General features: G+C 37.4%; 1 protein-coding gene across 1 annotated transcript in view; it reads left to right on the top strand.

The window, feature by feature from the left end:
- The first annotated feature begins 2,035 nt into the window (after nt 1-2,035).
- Nucleotides 2,036-15,886, top strand: part of kank3 (KN motif and ankyrin repeat domains 3) — a 33,584-nt gene continuing 19,733 nt past the window's right edge. The window contains exon 1 of the mRNA XM_010772821.1: nt 2,036-2,094. The gene's annotated coding sequence lies outside the window, so the exon portion shown is untranslated. The remainder of the gene's footprint in view (nt 2,095-15,886) is intronic.

Raw genomic sequence — 15,886 nt, 5'->3', positions numbered from 1 at the left:
TTAAAAACCTCTCTGTTTCGCTGACAGTTTGTTGTTTCCTAGAGCCACACATACAAACCAGATGTTCGACAGTATAACTTTTGGCAGCAGTCATACATTAATTTCTTAGGTGTTTTTTAAAGATCAGATTTTCATTTATAACTCTAATGATGTTTTGAACATGATAACAATGAACAAAACTCAGTGATGAAAGACTCATTTTATATTTTACTCAAATAAAAGCAGCAATACTGTTCTGTAAAGATAGTCTGTTACCAGTAAAAGTCCTGAATTTAACATAGTAAAATTAGGTTATATAATCTCACAAAAAGTCATAACTATATTATTTCATTATGTAACAAAAAATGTAAGTAATTCTAAAGGCTATTTTGAAAAATATCATTAAAAAGCTATAGTATAAAAACTCATAATATAGAAAATTATGAAAATTACAGTATACACAGTCCTCAGTATAGTCATAGCATGTCATAACAAGTCAGTAATAAAGTCATAGGAAAGTACGTTAAGAAAAGTCTTGGAATAGTATGGCATAAAAAGTCATAGTTTATGTAAAAATGTCTCAAGTCATAAGACATTTTTGTCATACATTTTTTGCAAATAATCATAGTATATTATTATTACATTAAAATGGCATAGAAGGCAATGAAAGACTTCTGTAATGGTATGCCAGAATTCTTTTAAATAAACAGTATAGAACAGGAATACAGCCATAATGAAAAAAAAACGGTATCCAACACACTTTTCCTATTTAAGCACAATGTACTAATGAAATTATTTAAGTAACATTGTAGTACAGCATTTTACCAACTGTAGCTACATAATTCACCTTTAAGCAACATTAGACATTGATGTGTTGAACACAGTTGTCATGTTGTGTGCTTTCAGGTACAACAACAGCGTCCTCAGCTGCTGGCTGCCAGGTAATGCAGTTCTGACGATTTATACAGCATGGCTCAGCCTTTTATTTCCACATTAACAAATATTTTATGATCTGCATTATACTTGTGTTTTGTCTGTAACTGTGACTAACAAGCTCTAGAAAATTCAATAATCGGTTGACTTTGATATGAACTGAAGGGTAGAATCGCAGTAGCATTGGATTTTTTAAATGTAGCAGCACAGGACTAAAACAGGATGATTTAAATAAAAAGTGTCCAGATTATGCTGACAATGATTCTAGGGCAAATACTTGTATTATATGGGTAAATCAACATTTTACTAGCCGTGAATTATTGGACACTTTGGCGCCGTTTGACTGAAATGTCGAACTAGTCCCGCCCCTCTGTCGTTACCAGACAGGCGCTGAATCTCCTTTCTCATTGGAGGACTCAGCTGTCTGTCAGTGATTTATCAGCGACAAACTTAAGAAAGCTGCGTCAAAATACAACCATGAGTTAGACAGGAACTATCATGCCTGCCTTCAAAATCAAATCACTGAAAAGCAACTGTATACATCCCTTAAGATAAAACAGGCTTAGTAGACTTTAAGCAATGGTGAGTGACTACAGTAAACACTCTACAAGTAAACATCCTCGAAATAAACATAATAGCCTATGCGGGAAAAAATGCGAGACCAAAAGTACTCATTGTGCAGAAAAGCCCGTTTTTGAATAATTTACAAATTACTGGATTATACTTGTTGTTGATGCATTAATGCCTTCATTACTTTAATATTGGTTTTCATAATGGTGGAAATTATTTAAAAACATGTTCATACCGCAGACTAATTTTAACAAAATGGGAATCCCCATGTTCCTCTTGTATCATAATTTGTTTATTTTATTTCGATCTTATAATAATATGTAACTAACATTGCCTAAGACATAGGCTATAGTGCAGTAAAATGAATGCTGCTAATCAAGTAGAAGTATCAAGTAGCATACAACGAGAATAAATAGCATAAAGTAGACCTACATGTTGTTGTTTTTTGCTGGGGTCTTATTTTGAAAAACAAAACAGGAAACGCGTTTCACGTGTGAGATAGCTTGACATTAGTCAGAGGGGTAGGAGTTTTTTTTTATTTTCTTCTCCTCCCAAACTTTTCTTACCTTCTCGGAAAGTCATGAGAAGTCTCAGTGAGACTGGAGCCAGAAGGTAAGACACAGCCTGAGGGATCCATTAACTCACATGATGCTGATACTTATTGATTAGCTGGTTATTGCATGACTGATCCAATCGTGAACGAAAGACAAAACGATTTAGCTGAGTGTTTTAGTTATTAGGTGCTTCAGAGAGTTACGGTAAATTATTGATCACAACTAATCATGGTCTAATTGTCTATACAACGCCTGTAGGACATACCTGAAACACTTTCTACATTTAGTTTTTTGCTGCTGTAAATCTGTGTCCTTGATGTTCTAGTATTACTTTTAGTGTCATAGACGTGTGTATTTATATTCCTAGTGTGCTTTTTATAGTGTTTAAAACATCCATGAATCTTGCCAACATCCTTTTAATTAACTGAATAGACACTTATACTTTCTATCTTTAATATCTGTGAAATATTTAATTCGTCATGGGTTTTGGAAATCATATTTCCTCCAAATTGTTCCCTCCTATTAAGAAAAGCTATTTTCTCTGCTATGTTTGTTTTTAAGAATCATGCTTCCAAAGATCTTTTTCTCTACCTAAACTGTAACTTGACCTTCTTAAAAATAGAAAAATAAAATGAGTAATTGTAAGTAGGCCTATTGATGTTCTGAACAGATGTGGACAAAGTGAAATGCTCTTGTTGGTCATTAATCCCTAATAGTGATTTAGACACGTGTGTCTTTCTGTAATCTACCTGTGTTGCTCCACAAATCACTGCACATCTTTATAAAGTTTGCATTTTTGGCTTTCCCGTGACTTTTAGTGGTTTGTGCCAAACATTTATCTCGTACTCTATCTTCATCTCCCTTTCTCGCATAAATCACCTCTGTTTTGGATGCTTCATAAATATGTTCACATCAATGAAGTTAATATAAACTTATGAAATAGTTTGTGTGTCTGCTTTTAGTCGTAGAGCATTAATCTCTCTCACATACTGTTGTTGTAGTTGTTACACGGAATGGAAATCCCCCCCTCCACCTCCTGTATAGTCAGCAGTGTTGAACCTCTCCCCCCTCCTCACCCTTAGCTGCTCTCTTGTCTGTTATTACACCGTTCATCATCTCGGCCACCTCACTTCTCCCCGAGCAGTTTTTAAAATGTGGTGTTGAATTTTCAGAGGTCAGTCACAGTGAAACAAACAGAAATCAGTGGTTGACTATCATAAAAGCAACAATACTGATAAAAAAAAAAAGGACCATAAAAGCAGCAGAAACATCTGTCTTGAATATGGTTACTCCTGTTTTGCAATGGGATTCTGGAAAATGTGGGAAATCAAAACTTCAAGTACAGACTTGGATACATTTAGGATGACAGATTCACAGGGTTTGACATGGTTAGAAGATCTTAAGCTGGCTTGATGGTTGTTTAGAGTCGTGTACAATTAGATCTTTCCCTTAAACAAGTATGGCTATAATCAATATTTAATGACGATAAGATATCAAATGACAATTGGAAAACAATAAGAAAGGGGTAACTCTCTCAGCTCATACAGCATTGTTTTAGACATTGTTTCAGGGAAATAATCACAAAATCGACTGTAGTAAGCAGTAAACCACATATAATACAAGTACAGTTAGCAAGTAGCTGGTGAACTTAGAGGAGCGTTTAGCACCTGAAGAGCCAGATATTTCTCTCAGGAGCTGGTGGAGGCCAAAAACAGAGCTAAAAGAGGGTGAATATAGGCAAATCCGTCATTTGGAATCAAACTTGACTTCAACTAAATGATAGTGTAGCTCTGTAACTAATGCATTTGTAAAAAAAAAAAAAAAAGCAACTAATTGCTAAGAAGTTGTCACTAAAAAGTGATTATATGTCAAAGTTAGGTTCATAACTTGTTTCTGCTGCCTCCAAGTGGCAAACAAAATCAGTTATTGAAGTTCTTTCAAAGTCTGCAAAGATGTAAATGAATCCCTAAATAACATTCGGCTAATTTGTTGATTCTGTTGATTGTGTGTATTTCCACAAGTATAAGGGAGGGTTTATATAAAAGCTAGATGCACATTTGATTTTAAAGCACAAGTTTAAGAAAGCGGTTATGATGTTCGCTGATACTGGTTCGACTGCAAGTAATGCAGTTTATGTTTCTTGTTTATGAGTGAGGTTAAATGGTAGTTACCATAATGAAAAGAGGGTCGTGTTTTGTTTGGTCTTGGTAACAATCATGTGGAGAATGTTGTAAAAGCTGATTGGATAAAAGGCCACAGAGAAACAATGAATGTTTATTTACTTTAGATAGGAATGTCAGGACGCGCTGGCCTTTCTGTTGTACTTCCTCTCTAGCTTCTTATTGTTAAATGAAACAGAAATACAAGCTAGAAGTTGAATATGCCGTTAATGTGTCATTATAAGATGAAGGTTGATTTTTGTCATGTTTTCGAAATGCAACTAAGGCAAAGAACTCTGCCCAAATTGATAACGAAACAACCTTCTGTTGCAAAATTGGGATGAGTAAGCTGGAAATTGCCCTTTGAATGAGTGTTTAACTTTCTGATGCCCTCTCAGGGGAAGTGTCTCTTTCTGCAACAGGACTCTGGGGTTTGGCTTACTGCTGTCGCCTCCAAAATAGATTCACTGTAAGTTTAGTTGGCAGTGTCAGGAGGTCACTCTGATACTCTTGATTTTCCTTTTCTGCTCATCTTTTTGGTTTTGTTTCATAGACACTGTTTCTTATTCATGTGATCTTCCCCTATTTACACCTAAGAACAGAAGGAGCACAGTTAATTAGATACAAACTGAATTAAATGTGGTTGTGTGCTCATATGAGCTTGATAAGATGCATGCTGTTGTATTTTTAGCTCTATTTCGAGTGGTTTTAATTTTAGCAGGCTGCAAGCTACTCTTTGGACTGCAGTGAAATGACGAGCAAAGATAGAGCTGGACTCACCAGCGTTACATTGGACAAACAAAATGACTTGTTCTTCTCTAGAAATCTGATGGTGTTACATTCCAAAAGAACCCCCGTGTTAGAATTGACTCGCTGTTACATGCACAAGGAAACTGTCTGTGTTTATATTTAAGGTCAGTAACAATCTGTGTTGTCTTTGTTTTGGATTTCTTCTTTATAATTATCTTCTTCAATGTGAACGGCATCTCTTCACGAGGACAGACAGACTGCTGGTAGTATTTGCAGCCTTTGAGAATCTGTCAAATAAGATTTTTAAATCGGCGGGCTCGCAACCTTAAATGTTTTTCCTGTTTCCTCTTTGGTCTCTACAGACAAGCCAAGTTGTTCAACATGAATTTACTGACATCACCTCAATGGAAGTTTTGAAGCAGTTTATTCCTACGCCCATTGTGAAGTACCACTGGAAGGCATTCAGACATTTCTTAGACGTTGTTGTTTTGAGATACATGTTAGACAATGAAACAGTTTGCGTAACATAAGCAATGTTTTAAATGGCAAACCAATTGCCTCTCCAGCAGTGGCGAAAGGTACCTCAGTACATTTAATAAAGTAATCTATAATGAAGTCAGTGTACTTTACTGAGTGTTTTTATTTTATGCTACATTGATGCTTTGTTTTTCTTTCTAACAGCTTTACTTAATAGACTCTTTTTGTAATATAATTTCATATATATATAAAATCATCTGTAAACTTTTGTTATATATTTAACTACCCACAATATATAAAGGATTTAAAAATAAAACAGTAAAATGCTGCTCACACATGAATTAATCAGTAAGCCAGTAATATAATGTAAAAACCCCCACAGATTAATTTTTTGCGTTTTTAGCATATTTTGCTTGCTAGCTGATATTACTTCTGTCTTTTTGTTCCCCATTAGCCTGACTGGTGTCATTGAAATGAATGAGAGGGCTGCACTTTCCTCTAGAGAGTGAAAAGTCCTGTCAAAGGTCAGGCCATTTGTTTATTAGTTCAAAGCTGATCTCGTGATCAAAATCAGAACATTAATTCCAGGAGAGCTTAAACATATTAATTATCTGCTCTTTGAAAGTCTGTGTTTTGTTGACCTTTTATTAAAGCTTAAGCTTCTCTTTTCTTCTCAGGCAACAATTAGTTTTAAGTGTCGAGGCTGTGTGAAACCTGATATCAGCAGGGTTTCATCTGAATTAGCATGCACCCAGGCTTTGGAAAAGGAAATTACCACTTTCAGCTTCATGCCAGATCCTATGATTGGAGTGGTTTTCCAAAATGTCCCTAAAGGAGAAGAAGCTCTTCAGTCCGTCTGCGAGAAGCAGTTCAGTTTTCTTCTTTTAGTTTAGTTTTAACAAGCTAGGAAAAAACAAACTTGTGTTCTGATTTTTGTAGCATATGTTAACAATGGCACCAGAGTTAGCAGGAAGTATTGAGTGATTACAATACATGACAAAAGCACACAGCAGAATTAGATAAATATCAACTACACACACATTTAATAATATTAAATATTTGTCCTGTTTGTTCTTTGTTGCTGGTAAACTGTATTATACTTACAAGAGTTTCTTATACGGTTATTTTCAGTGTTAGTCTTGAGATTGTTATGTCTGAAACTCAAGCAAACTCTACTGATGTTTTCTTTTGCAGATTGTGTTTGAATTTAATTGTTATCCCAAGACATTGGACGATGGGATGACAGATTAATGGTTTCAAGAAATCTAACCTAATAATGTGGAATTCAGTTTGATTATTTTCGTCATGAAGTCCTTCCTCCTGACATTTCAGCTCTGATCTCTCTTTTTGACTTTAATATAATTCTATAAAGCTATTAGACTTGAACGGACTCTTTGAGTAAAATGAGACCCTGGAAAACTTGATTATCTTATGGTCACGAAAAAAGAGTTTGATCATTTGAGAGCTAACTTGTGATGTGGACCATTTGGAAAATTAATTGGGCCATTTTAGAATCACAATAACTATATCTTAGGTTAAAAAACAGTGAGCGGTTACAGGCGGAAACAGATTTAAATGTCCAGAAGATTAACTACTGGGAATTCAAGATAACAGATAACCCTTGTGTCCCTTTGTTTCATTTACCGATTGAAGATGAGGCTTTCTGAATAGATACTATCAGCTTTTTACCCGAGGCTCTGGATTTCTTATCCTATTATCATTCATATTTTTTCTGAAAACTAAAGGGTTGTTTAAGTACAGTGCCACTCATATTGAAGTCAATGTCAAAACCAGCAACTTTCCCACTTTCCTACCAAACTTCACCTACTTTAAAAAATGTTCACAAATATAAAGTTCAAGTTTTGAAATAAGCCGAACAATTTCTGAGAAAAAGCTGTAAACAACTGACTGTAAACATTTATTAATTAACACATAGATATGAATAGTCATGACATGGCTAAAATGTAACGCCAACAAAGCATGGATAACGAGATGGGCTCCGTAATGCAAAAGGGGTCAGGATTCATTTGAACACGTCATGATAACGTTAAAATGTAACTTTGTCCAGTAATAGTTTTTACTGAATCAAACTTGAACGCATCAGTAAGTAAATCGATGGTGCCCCTGTTGAAGTCCGCTGTTTGCTCTTTCCACCGGCTGCTAACGGCTAACAAGCTGTACTCATGCTGATTTCAACAGGGTTTTGTTGTTAAACATTGACCATTGTAAAGGGCAATAAGGGTTTTCGAAATGTTGATATTGACATCCCTTATACAGAATATCACACAATTTGTCAATGAGCGTCTACCACTGTGGTCCAATCACATGCTTCCCCCTCTGCTATCACGTCTGCCTGAGAAACGCTGAATAAAGAACGCAGGGCTAAAAATACCCACACTTACTCAAGAACTTAGGCAGAGCTTGGGAGACAGGCACTGATTAAACCGTTTGCGCACAAATAAGGATGGGAAAACACCGAACTAGCCAATCAATGCAGCTATAATTTGGTTCATATGATGAAATAGTTTACTCTACCAGACTCTGATTGACATGTTGTGATAGTTGACCCTAAAAGCCTTTTTGGCTGTAAAATGGTGAAAGTGGCAGAATGGTTGACTTCTGAGGCTTGAGAACCAAAAAGGTTAAACTTCACTTCTCTCTGTCGAAGAATCAATCCTTGACTGCCAGAAACACTTCCTCTAATGCATGAAACCCTTTGAACCATTTTTTTCTGACGAAACAATGAAAGTTTTTGTGTGCAGAGGAGAGAGAAGTTTAGTTTGCGGTTGTACTAAAACTTTCTCTGGCGCCTGAGAAAGCTTCTGAGAGCGAGCCATTGAACTCCAGTTTCAAACTAGTTTTCCAGCACAGAGATCACCTCTGTTCACAGGCTCATAATGGAAGAGATTTTGTGTTTAGCACTGTGGAAAAGCACCTCTGCCATCTGAAGTCAAATAAAGAGGCTGTATAACACCTACATGGTCGGATCCTAATGCAGGATGAAAGGAAACTTTTGTATCCTATTTTTCTTTGGATAGTCCCACTTTTTGTTACAAATAGTGTTTTATGTTCTGTAACTCTTTTTATCTCCTCTTTCTATGTATACTTTTTTATTGTGCAAGTGCTTTAAAAAAAGTTAAAGAAAATGCCGGCTCCATTTTGTAATAGGGGTTTTTAAAAGGCCTTACTATTTACTATCAATGGAAATAAATAATTGACTTCTTCTTCAGATCAGTTATAAGCCAATTATTAAGTATACCATTTGGGTAGCTCAGTTGGAAAACATCTATGTGACTGGTTTGTCAATTCAAGTCATGTTAATATATAAAACATTTAAATAAACAAATAATGAGGGGTCAGAGGTTTCTCTATTTTAATACATACACACTATACTGTACATTCAAAGCAAATGTTAGTTGGTTTTGCTACAGACTGTCCATTGGAGAGTGTACCCGATGAACTAAAAAAACAAAATAAATCGAATGTATTTTTTTTTAACATTTATATTTTATTAAACATTTTCAAAAGACAAAAACACATGGACAAGGACATGGCTCACACACATCACAAGTAGGACAGGACATAACATGAGGGGAGGGGTAGGGGGATTACAGTGTCAGTTACATTTGATGTATGCATATGGCGTTGTATTTATACATGATTTGCTTCATAATATAGGTATACTTCATTGTTTAATAGGTAAATAAATAGTCAAATAAATAAATACATATATATGCACACATATGTACATATACACACACACATCTCTTCCTTTTATGATTAATTCACCTATTCACTGACACTGACTTGTATATTTTAAATATTATTACCGTTATTTTTCTGTTTCTTCATAGCTCATTTCTCTTTATATTTACTTGTTAATATATATTATTATATTTATTGTTGGCAGCCGAGATGGTTTGAGTCCAGGAAAGCCCTTATCTTATCCCAAAGCCTGTTGTCTGGCTTAACCAAATATAACAGGGAGACAGCAGCTTCCTCCACACTTAAGATGTTTAGGAAGTCCTCCAGCCATCTATTTAAATTGAAGCAGTTGGGCTTTCTGACTTTCCAGTTCATAAGAACGAGGCGTTTAGTTGAAAGACATGCTAGGGCTATGAGTTTACTTGCAAATGTTGATGTTATGCCATTGAGCGGGTATCGAATGTATTAACGGAGCCAGAGCACCTTCACACGACTTGACAAACTAAACGTTGGTTATTCTTGCCTCTAACTCATTAATGAAACATTAGTAAAGTATTTATTTACCTTCTGTTTCTTATTGGAACACGGTTACCAACACTCTGAAAAACAAGGAGGTAAAATAGTTGTTTAATGAATTGAATAAATGATGTTGGAGTGTAAAAAAGTGAAATGTTATGTAAAGACTCTTTTGTGATTTGGGTTGGATTAGTCTGTAGATTGTCTCAGACTCGGCCGCGTGGCATCATTATGTTCAATGAAGCTTTCTAATGCCTGGGAAACATCAGATTTCCTCTCAGGGGTAATCTGAGAAGCTAACTGAATCACTGCCTGATGTTAGAGCCCACAAACATGTATTTTTCACAGAAGCAGCTCCATGTTGAGAAAGGTGTGTTCACAGGAGCTTTGGAAGACATTTTAAAGACCTACATACACCCAGTGCCTTGTCATTACTCCAACACTCAATGAAAGAGATGCTGAGATGGTGTAATTTCCACCAGTATGGGAAACAACACAATATAATAGACATATCTTTCAGTTGTTTCTGGGCAGAAAGCTGCTGACATCTGGTCCTGTTGTGCAGTTGGAAGACTCAAACATCTGTTGGCTCCAGTTTGCTACTGATGTGAAAGAGACATACTGTATGGGTCTTAAACACAAATCTGTGGACCGGATATCTAGGTCAACATAGAGACTTTTGGAGATGCTTAAAGCTGGTTTATTGAAGTTATTTGCTTGGCTAGAAACACAAAAAGCTGAAGTGATTAAGGGAACAGGGAATGTGCGGATAGAGAAAAACATTTGTATATGGAAAATTCAGTTAGGAAAAAAGTGTTTTCTAACAGATCTAAAAAGCAGCTTCAACAACAGTGCAGTTTACAGGCCTGCAGAGTTTGTGTCTCACCACAGAAGGGAAAACAAGGTGTTTTTCTTCCAAAGATGCAACGTGACATTAGAGCTGGAAACTGGCTAATTGGGAACAACTCCACATGTGAGCTCTGCTTTGTTTGAGGGAGGGGCAGTTAGCCGTCAGCCATTGGACGTCCCAGTCTCAGCTGACTGCATGCTGCTGCCGCTGCTGGGATACTAACTGTGTGCAGCTCTCTGGGCTGCAAACTGATGCTAAAACCTTTTTTTCGGGAATAAACATGAACAAGCTATTTCTTATAATGTATTCATGTCCAGTCCGGTTTGTTCTGTGGTGGTCTCTGTTTAAAGATTTACTGGGTAAAGTTGCCAAGATATAATCTATCCCAAAATACTTTTACCATTCTAAATTCTTTCCATCTTCTTCTTTCTTATTTGTGTGAAACTCCCACTGAGTGTTTCTTTTGTGAGCTACAGTGAGGGACAGGAGCACAAGGTGGGATTATTGAACTGAAATGACTGAAACGTTGGAAGATGCCCACTTGATTTATCAATACTCAAGTGTCCGATGTCGACTGAATGTTTTCGTTTAGAAAAAGGAAAATGGATTTCCTCCAATCTTGGCCTTCTCTATGTCTTTGAATGTACATTAGTATGGGCATGCGAGTATTGTATAAATAAGACTTAAAAAATATGAACTTACTTAATATAAACATTTATAAACGTAAAATTGATGAGGCTTTAGGTGTGTTTAGAGCGCCGACTGATCCTGTTGTCATTGGCTACATTTGCTTCAAACGATGGACACATTCCCTTATGTTGATTATGTGATGGATAAGACAAAAAATTACAAGGATTGGGTCGACTCGAAGAGCTTCTCAGCATCTTCAGATCCACTGGGAAGCCAGACTCTGTTCATCTTAACAATCCCAGAGTGACGGACTTCCCCGGCCACTTTATTGAATCACTTTGTGACATTTTGAACCTGGACACAGTCGGCTAAAAGGCAGGGATTGTAGGGGAGGGGTCTGTTGTGGAGAAAACAAGGAGTCTTCACAAAACTTCTCGAAAACAGCGTCACCACTAAACGGGCATAAAGCCTCATTGTGGGGGCTGAATGTGCCTGATTGTGTTTGCTGAGGAATCTGGAAGGAGGAGGGAGGGTGGGCAGGACGCATGTGATGTTTGAAGTCAACCTGATTGTGATCAAATATAAATAAATTGATCTATCTTTTTATCTGGTTACAGAAGGACACGCAAAACATAAATGTGACTCCAGTGTTTAATAAACAGCGTTTTACACAGGATAACATCCCATTACTGTTGGTAGTTACATGGGGGGCACCAAGGAAGGGCTAAGCTATCAAAGTGCTGCTCTACAATGGAATAAGATTTTTTTTTTACAAGTATTCTTTTTTCATTATAGTGTACAGTAATCGGTTTCATTTCATTTATATTGTAATATCACAGTACACTCACTACACTCCCCACTCCCTCCCTCCATCCACACATGCTCATACGGGCAAAAATAAATAAAAATGCTTATCAATATAACTTAAACAACAGAGCCAAGAAAATAAATATAAAACGGAAAAAATAGAAAGAAAAAAATAAGATTTGATATATTTTATAATAAAATACATCAAACAAACACACTTTCTAACATGACAAAGAACGTCTCTCTGTTTCTCTGCATGGGCGATTGTCAGTAGACCCCCTTCCTCTAATTGTCTCCTTCTCTTGTAATGATACAACAACATGTTTAGTTTCAGTTTACATCAATGTCCGTTTTAAATGTCATCACTTTACCCTGTTGGACATCTGTGTAAAATGTCCTCCAGGTCTTATTTTTAGAATAATGGGAGGCGGATAACTCAAATTTGAGGCATACAAATTCAAAAATATGTTGCTAAATGTATTTTGGTGGCTGTTGATATACCTAGACGTCCTGCGCAGTAAAAGTCTGTTTGGGAAACACACATTTATGATGAAAAGATGGGAGACAGGAAGTAGCTCAGCTCTTTTTATATACAATGTTTATCTAGAGAGGTGTCCGACTGTAACTGCGTGACACTTTAACACTTGAGTCCTCGTGCAAAAGTGATAGCACGTTATCTAACCTCTGTGTGATGCATCATGTGCTGTTGGCCTTGGTGCTGTTATTGGCAGCAGTGTGTTTGTGTGTGTGAGCGTGTCACACTGGCTCTATTTGTTCAGCTCTCAGTTTGTGCTTGCCCTCTCTCCGGTGATTTCCTGCTGCCTTCAGGAAGCAGCTTTCAGGACGGCCTGATGGGTTTCCTGGCAGGCGCCCCCCCTCCCCCCCCGAACTGGGAGACAATAGGAGGTCTCCCACAGGGGCATGAAGGGGTTGTGTGTGTGTGTGTATGTAGTGATGAGGGGGATTTATTGAGGGAGTAGTGGGCTTCCCTTCAGGAAACTGCAGATTTATATCCAAGCAGCAGAGAGGCCCTCGTGTGTGTCTCTTGTGTTTGTGTGCTTGTATATCTGTCTATTAGGCCTAAATGTCCTCACAAGGATAAAGGCATGATGATACAAATGTTCTTCTTGCCTCCACAAGACATTAAGTTCTGGATTAGGAGCTTTAAGGTTTTGGTTAAATGAGAAAGTGGAAGTTTGTTAACTTTCGTGTTGAGATGCTGTTTCCTGTGTTCAGAGCTCTTTCTTCACTACAGATATAGCGGCTAAAGAACAATCTCACCGCAGTGAGCAGTTTTCAGTTTGGGTTTATATATATTTATATTCTTTCTTGAAATTGGAAATGGAAAATTCTGACTGAAGGCACATTAAGTAGAGGCTTTTCTGCTGTTGATTTTTAGGGGAGTCAAAATGTTGCAATTAGCTGAAAGTCTGTGATAGGGTTAAAGTTGTAAGACCAAAACACGGAGAGTACATCATAGGGTAGCCTTACCCAAAAGTATATCCTGCCTATCTCATCTATCTTATTCAATATGTGACCATATTCTATAAAACAAACTTCATGCTGATTGGGAGAAGACTTAAAACCACTGATTTAGACCTTAAAGTGCAAGTGAGATGTTTGGTATTTTCGCATACAGTAGACTTCTAGGAAACCAGAGTTGATGTGAGATTAGAGTTTGGGAAAACACATTTAAGAAATACAAATGTTTTATTATCAGTCAAAGTCCACTTTAGTTGATGAATGGTTGGTTCGATTCAGAAAAAGACAATGGGTTTTACTCAAAATGAAATCAGTGTGTGGCATATGGAGAAGTTTTTGTGTGTGTACGAGTTTTTTTTTCTCATGTAAAGCAGTCGGTTAGCAAAAACTGATGACTTTCCTTCTCAGGGAAAGGGCGTCAGGCGGTGGGGGTGAGGTCACTGTTTAAAAACATGGCCCCAAAGCCTCGACCCAGCACAACATTTCCTCTTCCACTGAAAGCAGCAGGACAGCTCGATGTTCTCTTCTCCATGAGTCGGCTCAACTCGTCACATGTTCCTACTGAACCTTTCAAGCAGTAACATCCTGAAGTAGTGTTTATTCCACTTCGTTTGACAGAGCCCTGACAGAGGTTTATTTTACAATTTTAGTTGTGACTGTTGCATTCAAAAGTGGATTGCAGTGTTGCATTCAAAGTGAAAACTGTCATGTAATTTGTAGCCATGGGAAAATACAGACGTCTAAAGCTTTCTGATGAGTCTAAAGGACAATGACCTTTTTCTGTTCACAGTAAAAAACGTTAGGCGTTTTTTTTACTCCCTAATATTTGTAGCCTTCAACATAAACTTTATAATCTCTGACTAAAGAATACGTGTGTTGCTTTGAGGACTTATCTACATGCGTTTATGGGCATTTTTGTTAAATTGTTCTTGGCTTGTGCATGTGTCGTTATTATTGAGTTGGAACTTGTGTGTGTGTGTGTGTGTGTGTGTGTGTGTGTGTGTGTGTGTGTGTGTGTGTGTGTGTGTGTGTGTGTGTGTGTGTGTGTGTGTATTTCAGCTGATCAGGACTGGGGGGTTGAAGAGAGAAGGAATGCAGCTTGAAGTCTGTAATTTGCTGACTTTCATCAAATCGGAGAGAAAAACAGCAACACTTGAGATGTGTCTGTGTGTTTGTGTGTGTGTGAGAGAAAATAAGTGGGTGAGAGGAGAAATGAGTCATGTGAGGATAGGAGGGTAGAGATGAAGAGAGTAAATAGGGGGGAAAGAAAGAGAGGAGAAAACATAAAAAATGTTTCATCGAAGGATAATGAAGAGGATTGAAAAAAGAATAAACGTGTGGAGAGGGAAAGCCTCAACTGTCTGGGGTTAATTTGGTTTGTTTAACAGTCCAACTAACTTTCAACACACAGTTTCATGAATAATACTCTACAGAAAATGATCCACAGCCCTTGCTGCTGTCATTCCTCTGGTTTAAAAAACATGTTTGATACCCATGGACTATACAGGACTGTCTCAGAAAATTAGAATATTGTGATAAAGTTCTTTATTTTCTGTAATGCAATTAAAAAAACAAAAATGTCATACATTCTGGATTCATTACAAATCAACTGAAATATTGCAAGCCTTTTATTATTTTAATATTGCTGATTATGGCGTACAGCTTAAGAAAACTCAAATATCCTATCTCTAAATATTAGAATATCATGAAAAAGTATACTAGTAGGGTGTTCAACGAATCACTTGAATCGTCTAATTAACTCGAAACACCTGCAAGGGTTTCCTGAGCCTTGAAAAACACTCAGCTTGGTTCAGTAAACTAAATCACAAGTATGGGGAAGACTGCTGATCTGACTGCTGTCCAGAGGACCGTCATTGACACCCTCCATCAGGAGGGTAAGACACAAAAAGAAATTTCTCAAAGAGCAAGCTGTTCACAGAGTGCAGTTTCAAAGCACATCCACAAAAAGTCTGTTGGAAGGGGGAAATGTGGCAGGAAACGCTGCACAACCAAGAGAGATGACCGCAGCCTTAACAGCATTGTGAAGAAGAGTCGCTTCCAGAATTTGGGGGAGCTTCAAAGACAGTGGACTGAAGCTGGAGTCCAGGTATCAAAAGTCACTGTTCACAGACGTGTCCGGGAAATGGGCTACAATAGCCGTATTCCCATGGTCAAGCCACTTCTGAACTCAAGACAACGGAAGAGGCGTCTGACTTGGGCTAAGGAAAAGAAGCACTGGACAGTTGCACAGTGGTCCAAAGTCCTCTTTTCAGACGAAAGCAAGTTTTGTATTTCATTTGGAAGTCAAGGCGCCAGAGTCTGGAGAAAGGCTGGAGAGGAGCAAAATCCAAGTTGCTTGAAATCCAGTGTGAAGTTCCCACAGTCAGCGATGGTTTGGGGAGCCTTTTCAGCTGCTGGTGTTGGTCCACTGTGTTTCATCAAGCCCAGAGTAAATGCAGCTGTGTACCAAGAGA

This window comes from Notothenia coriiceps, unplaced genomic scaffold, assembly GCF_000735185.1.
Source record: "Notothenia coriiceps isolate Sejong01 unplaced genomic scaffold, NC01 NC01_scaffold00011632, whole genome shotgun sequence".
NCBI classification, from domain to species: Eukaryota; Metazoa; Chordata; class Actinopteri; order Perciformes; family Nototheniidae; genus Notothenia; species Notothenia coriiceps.
This window is presented reverse-complemented; position numbering and strand designations above follow the sequence as displayed.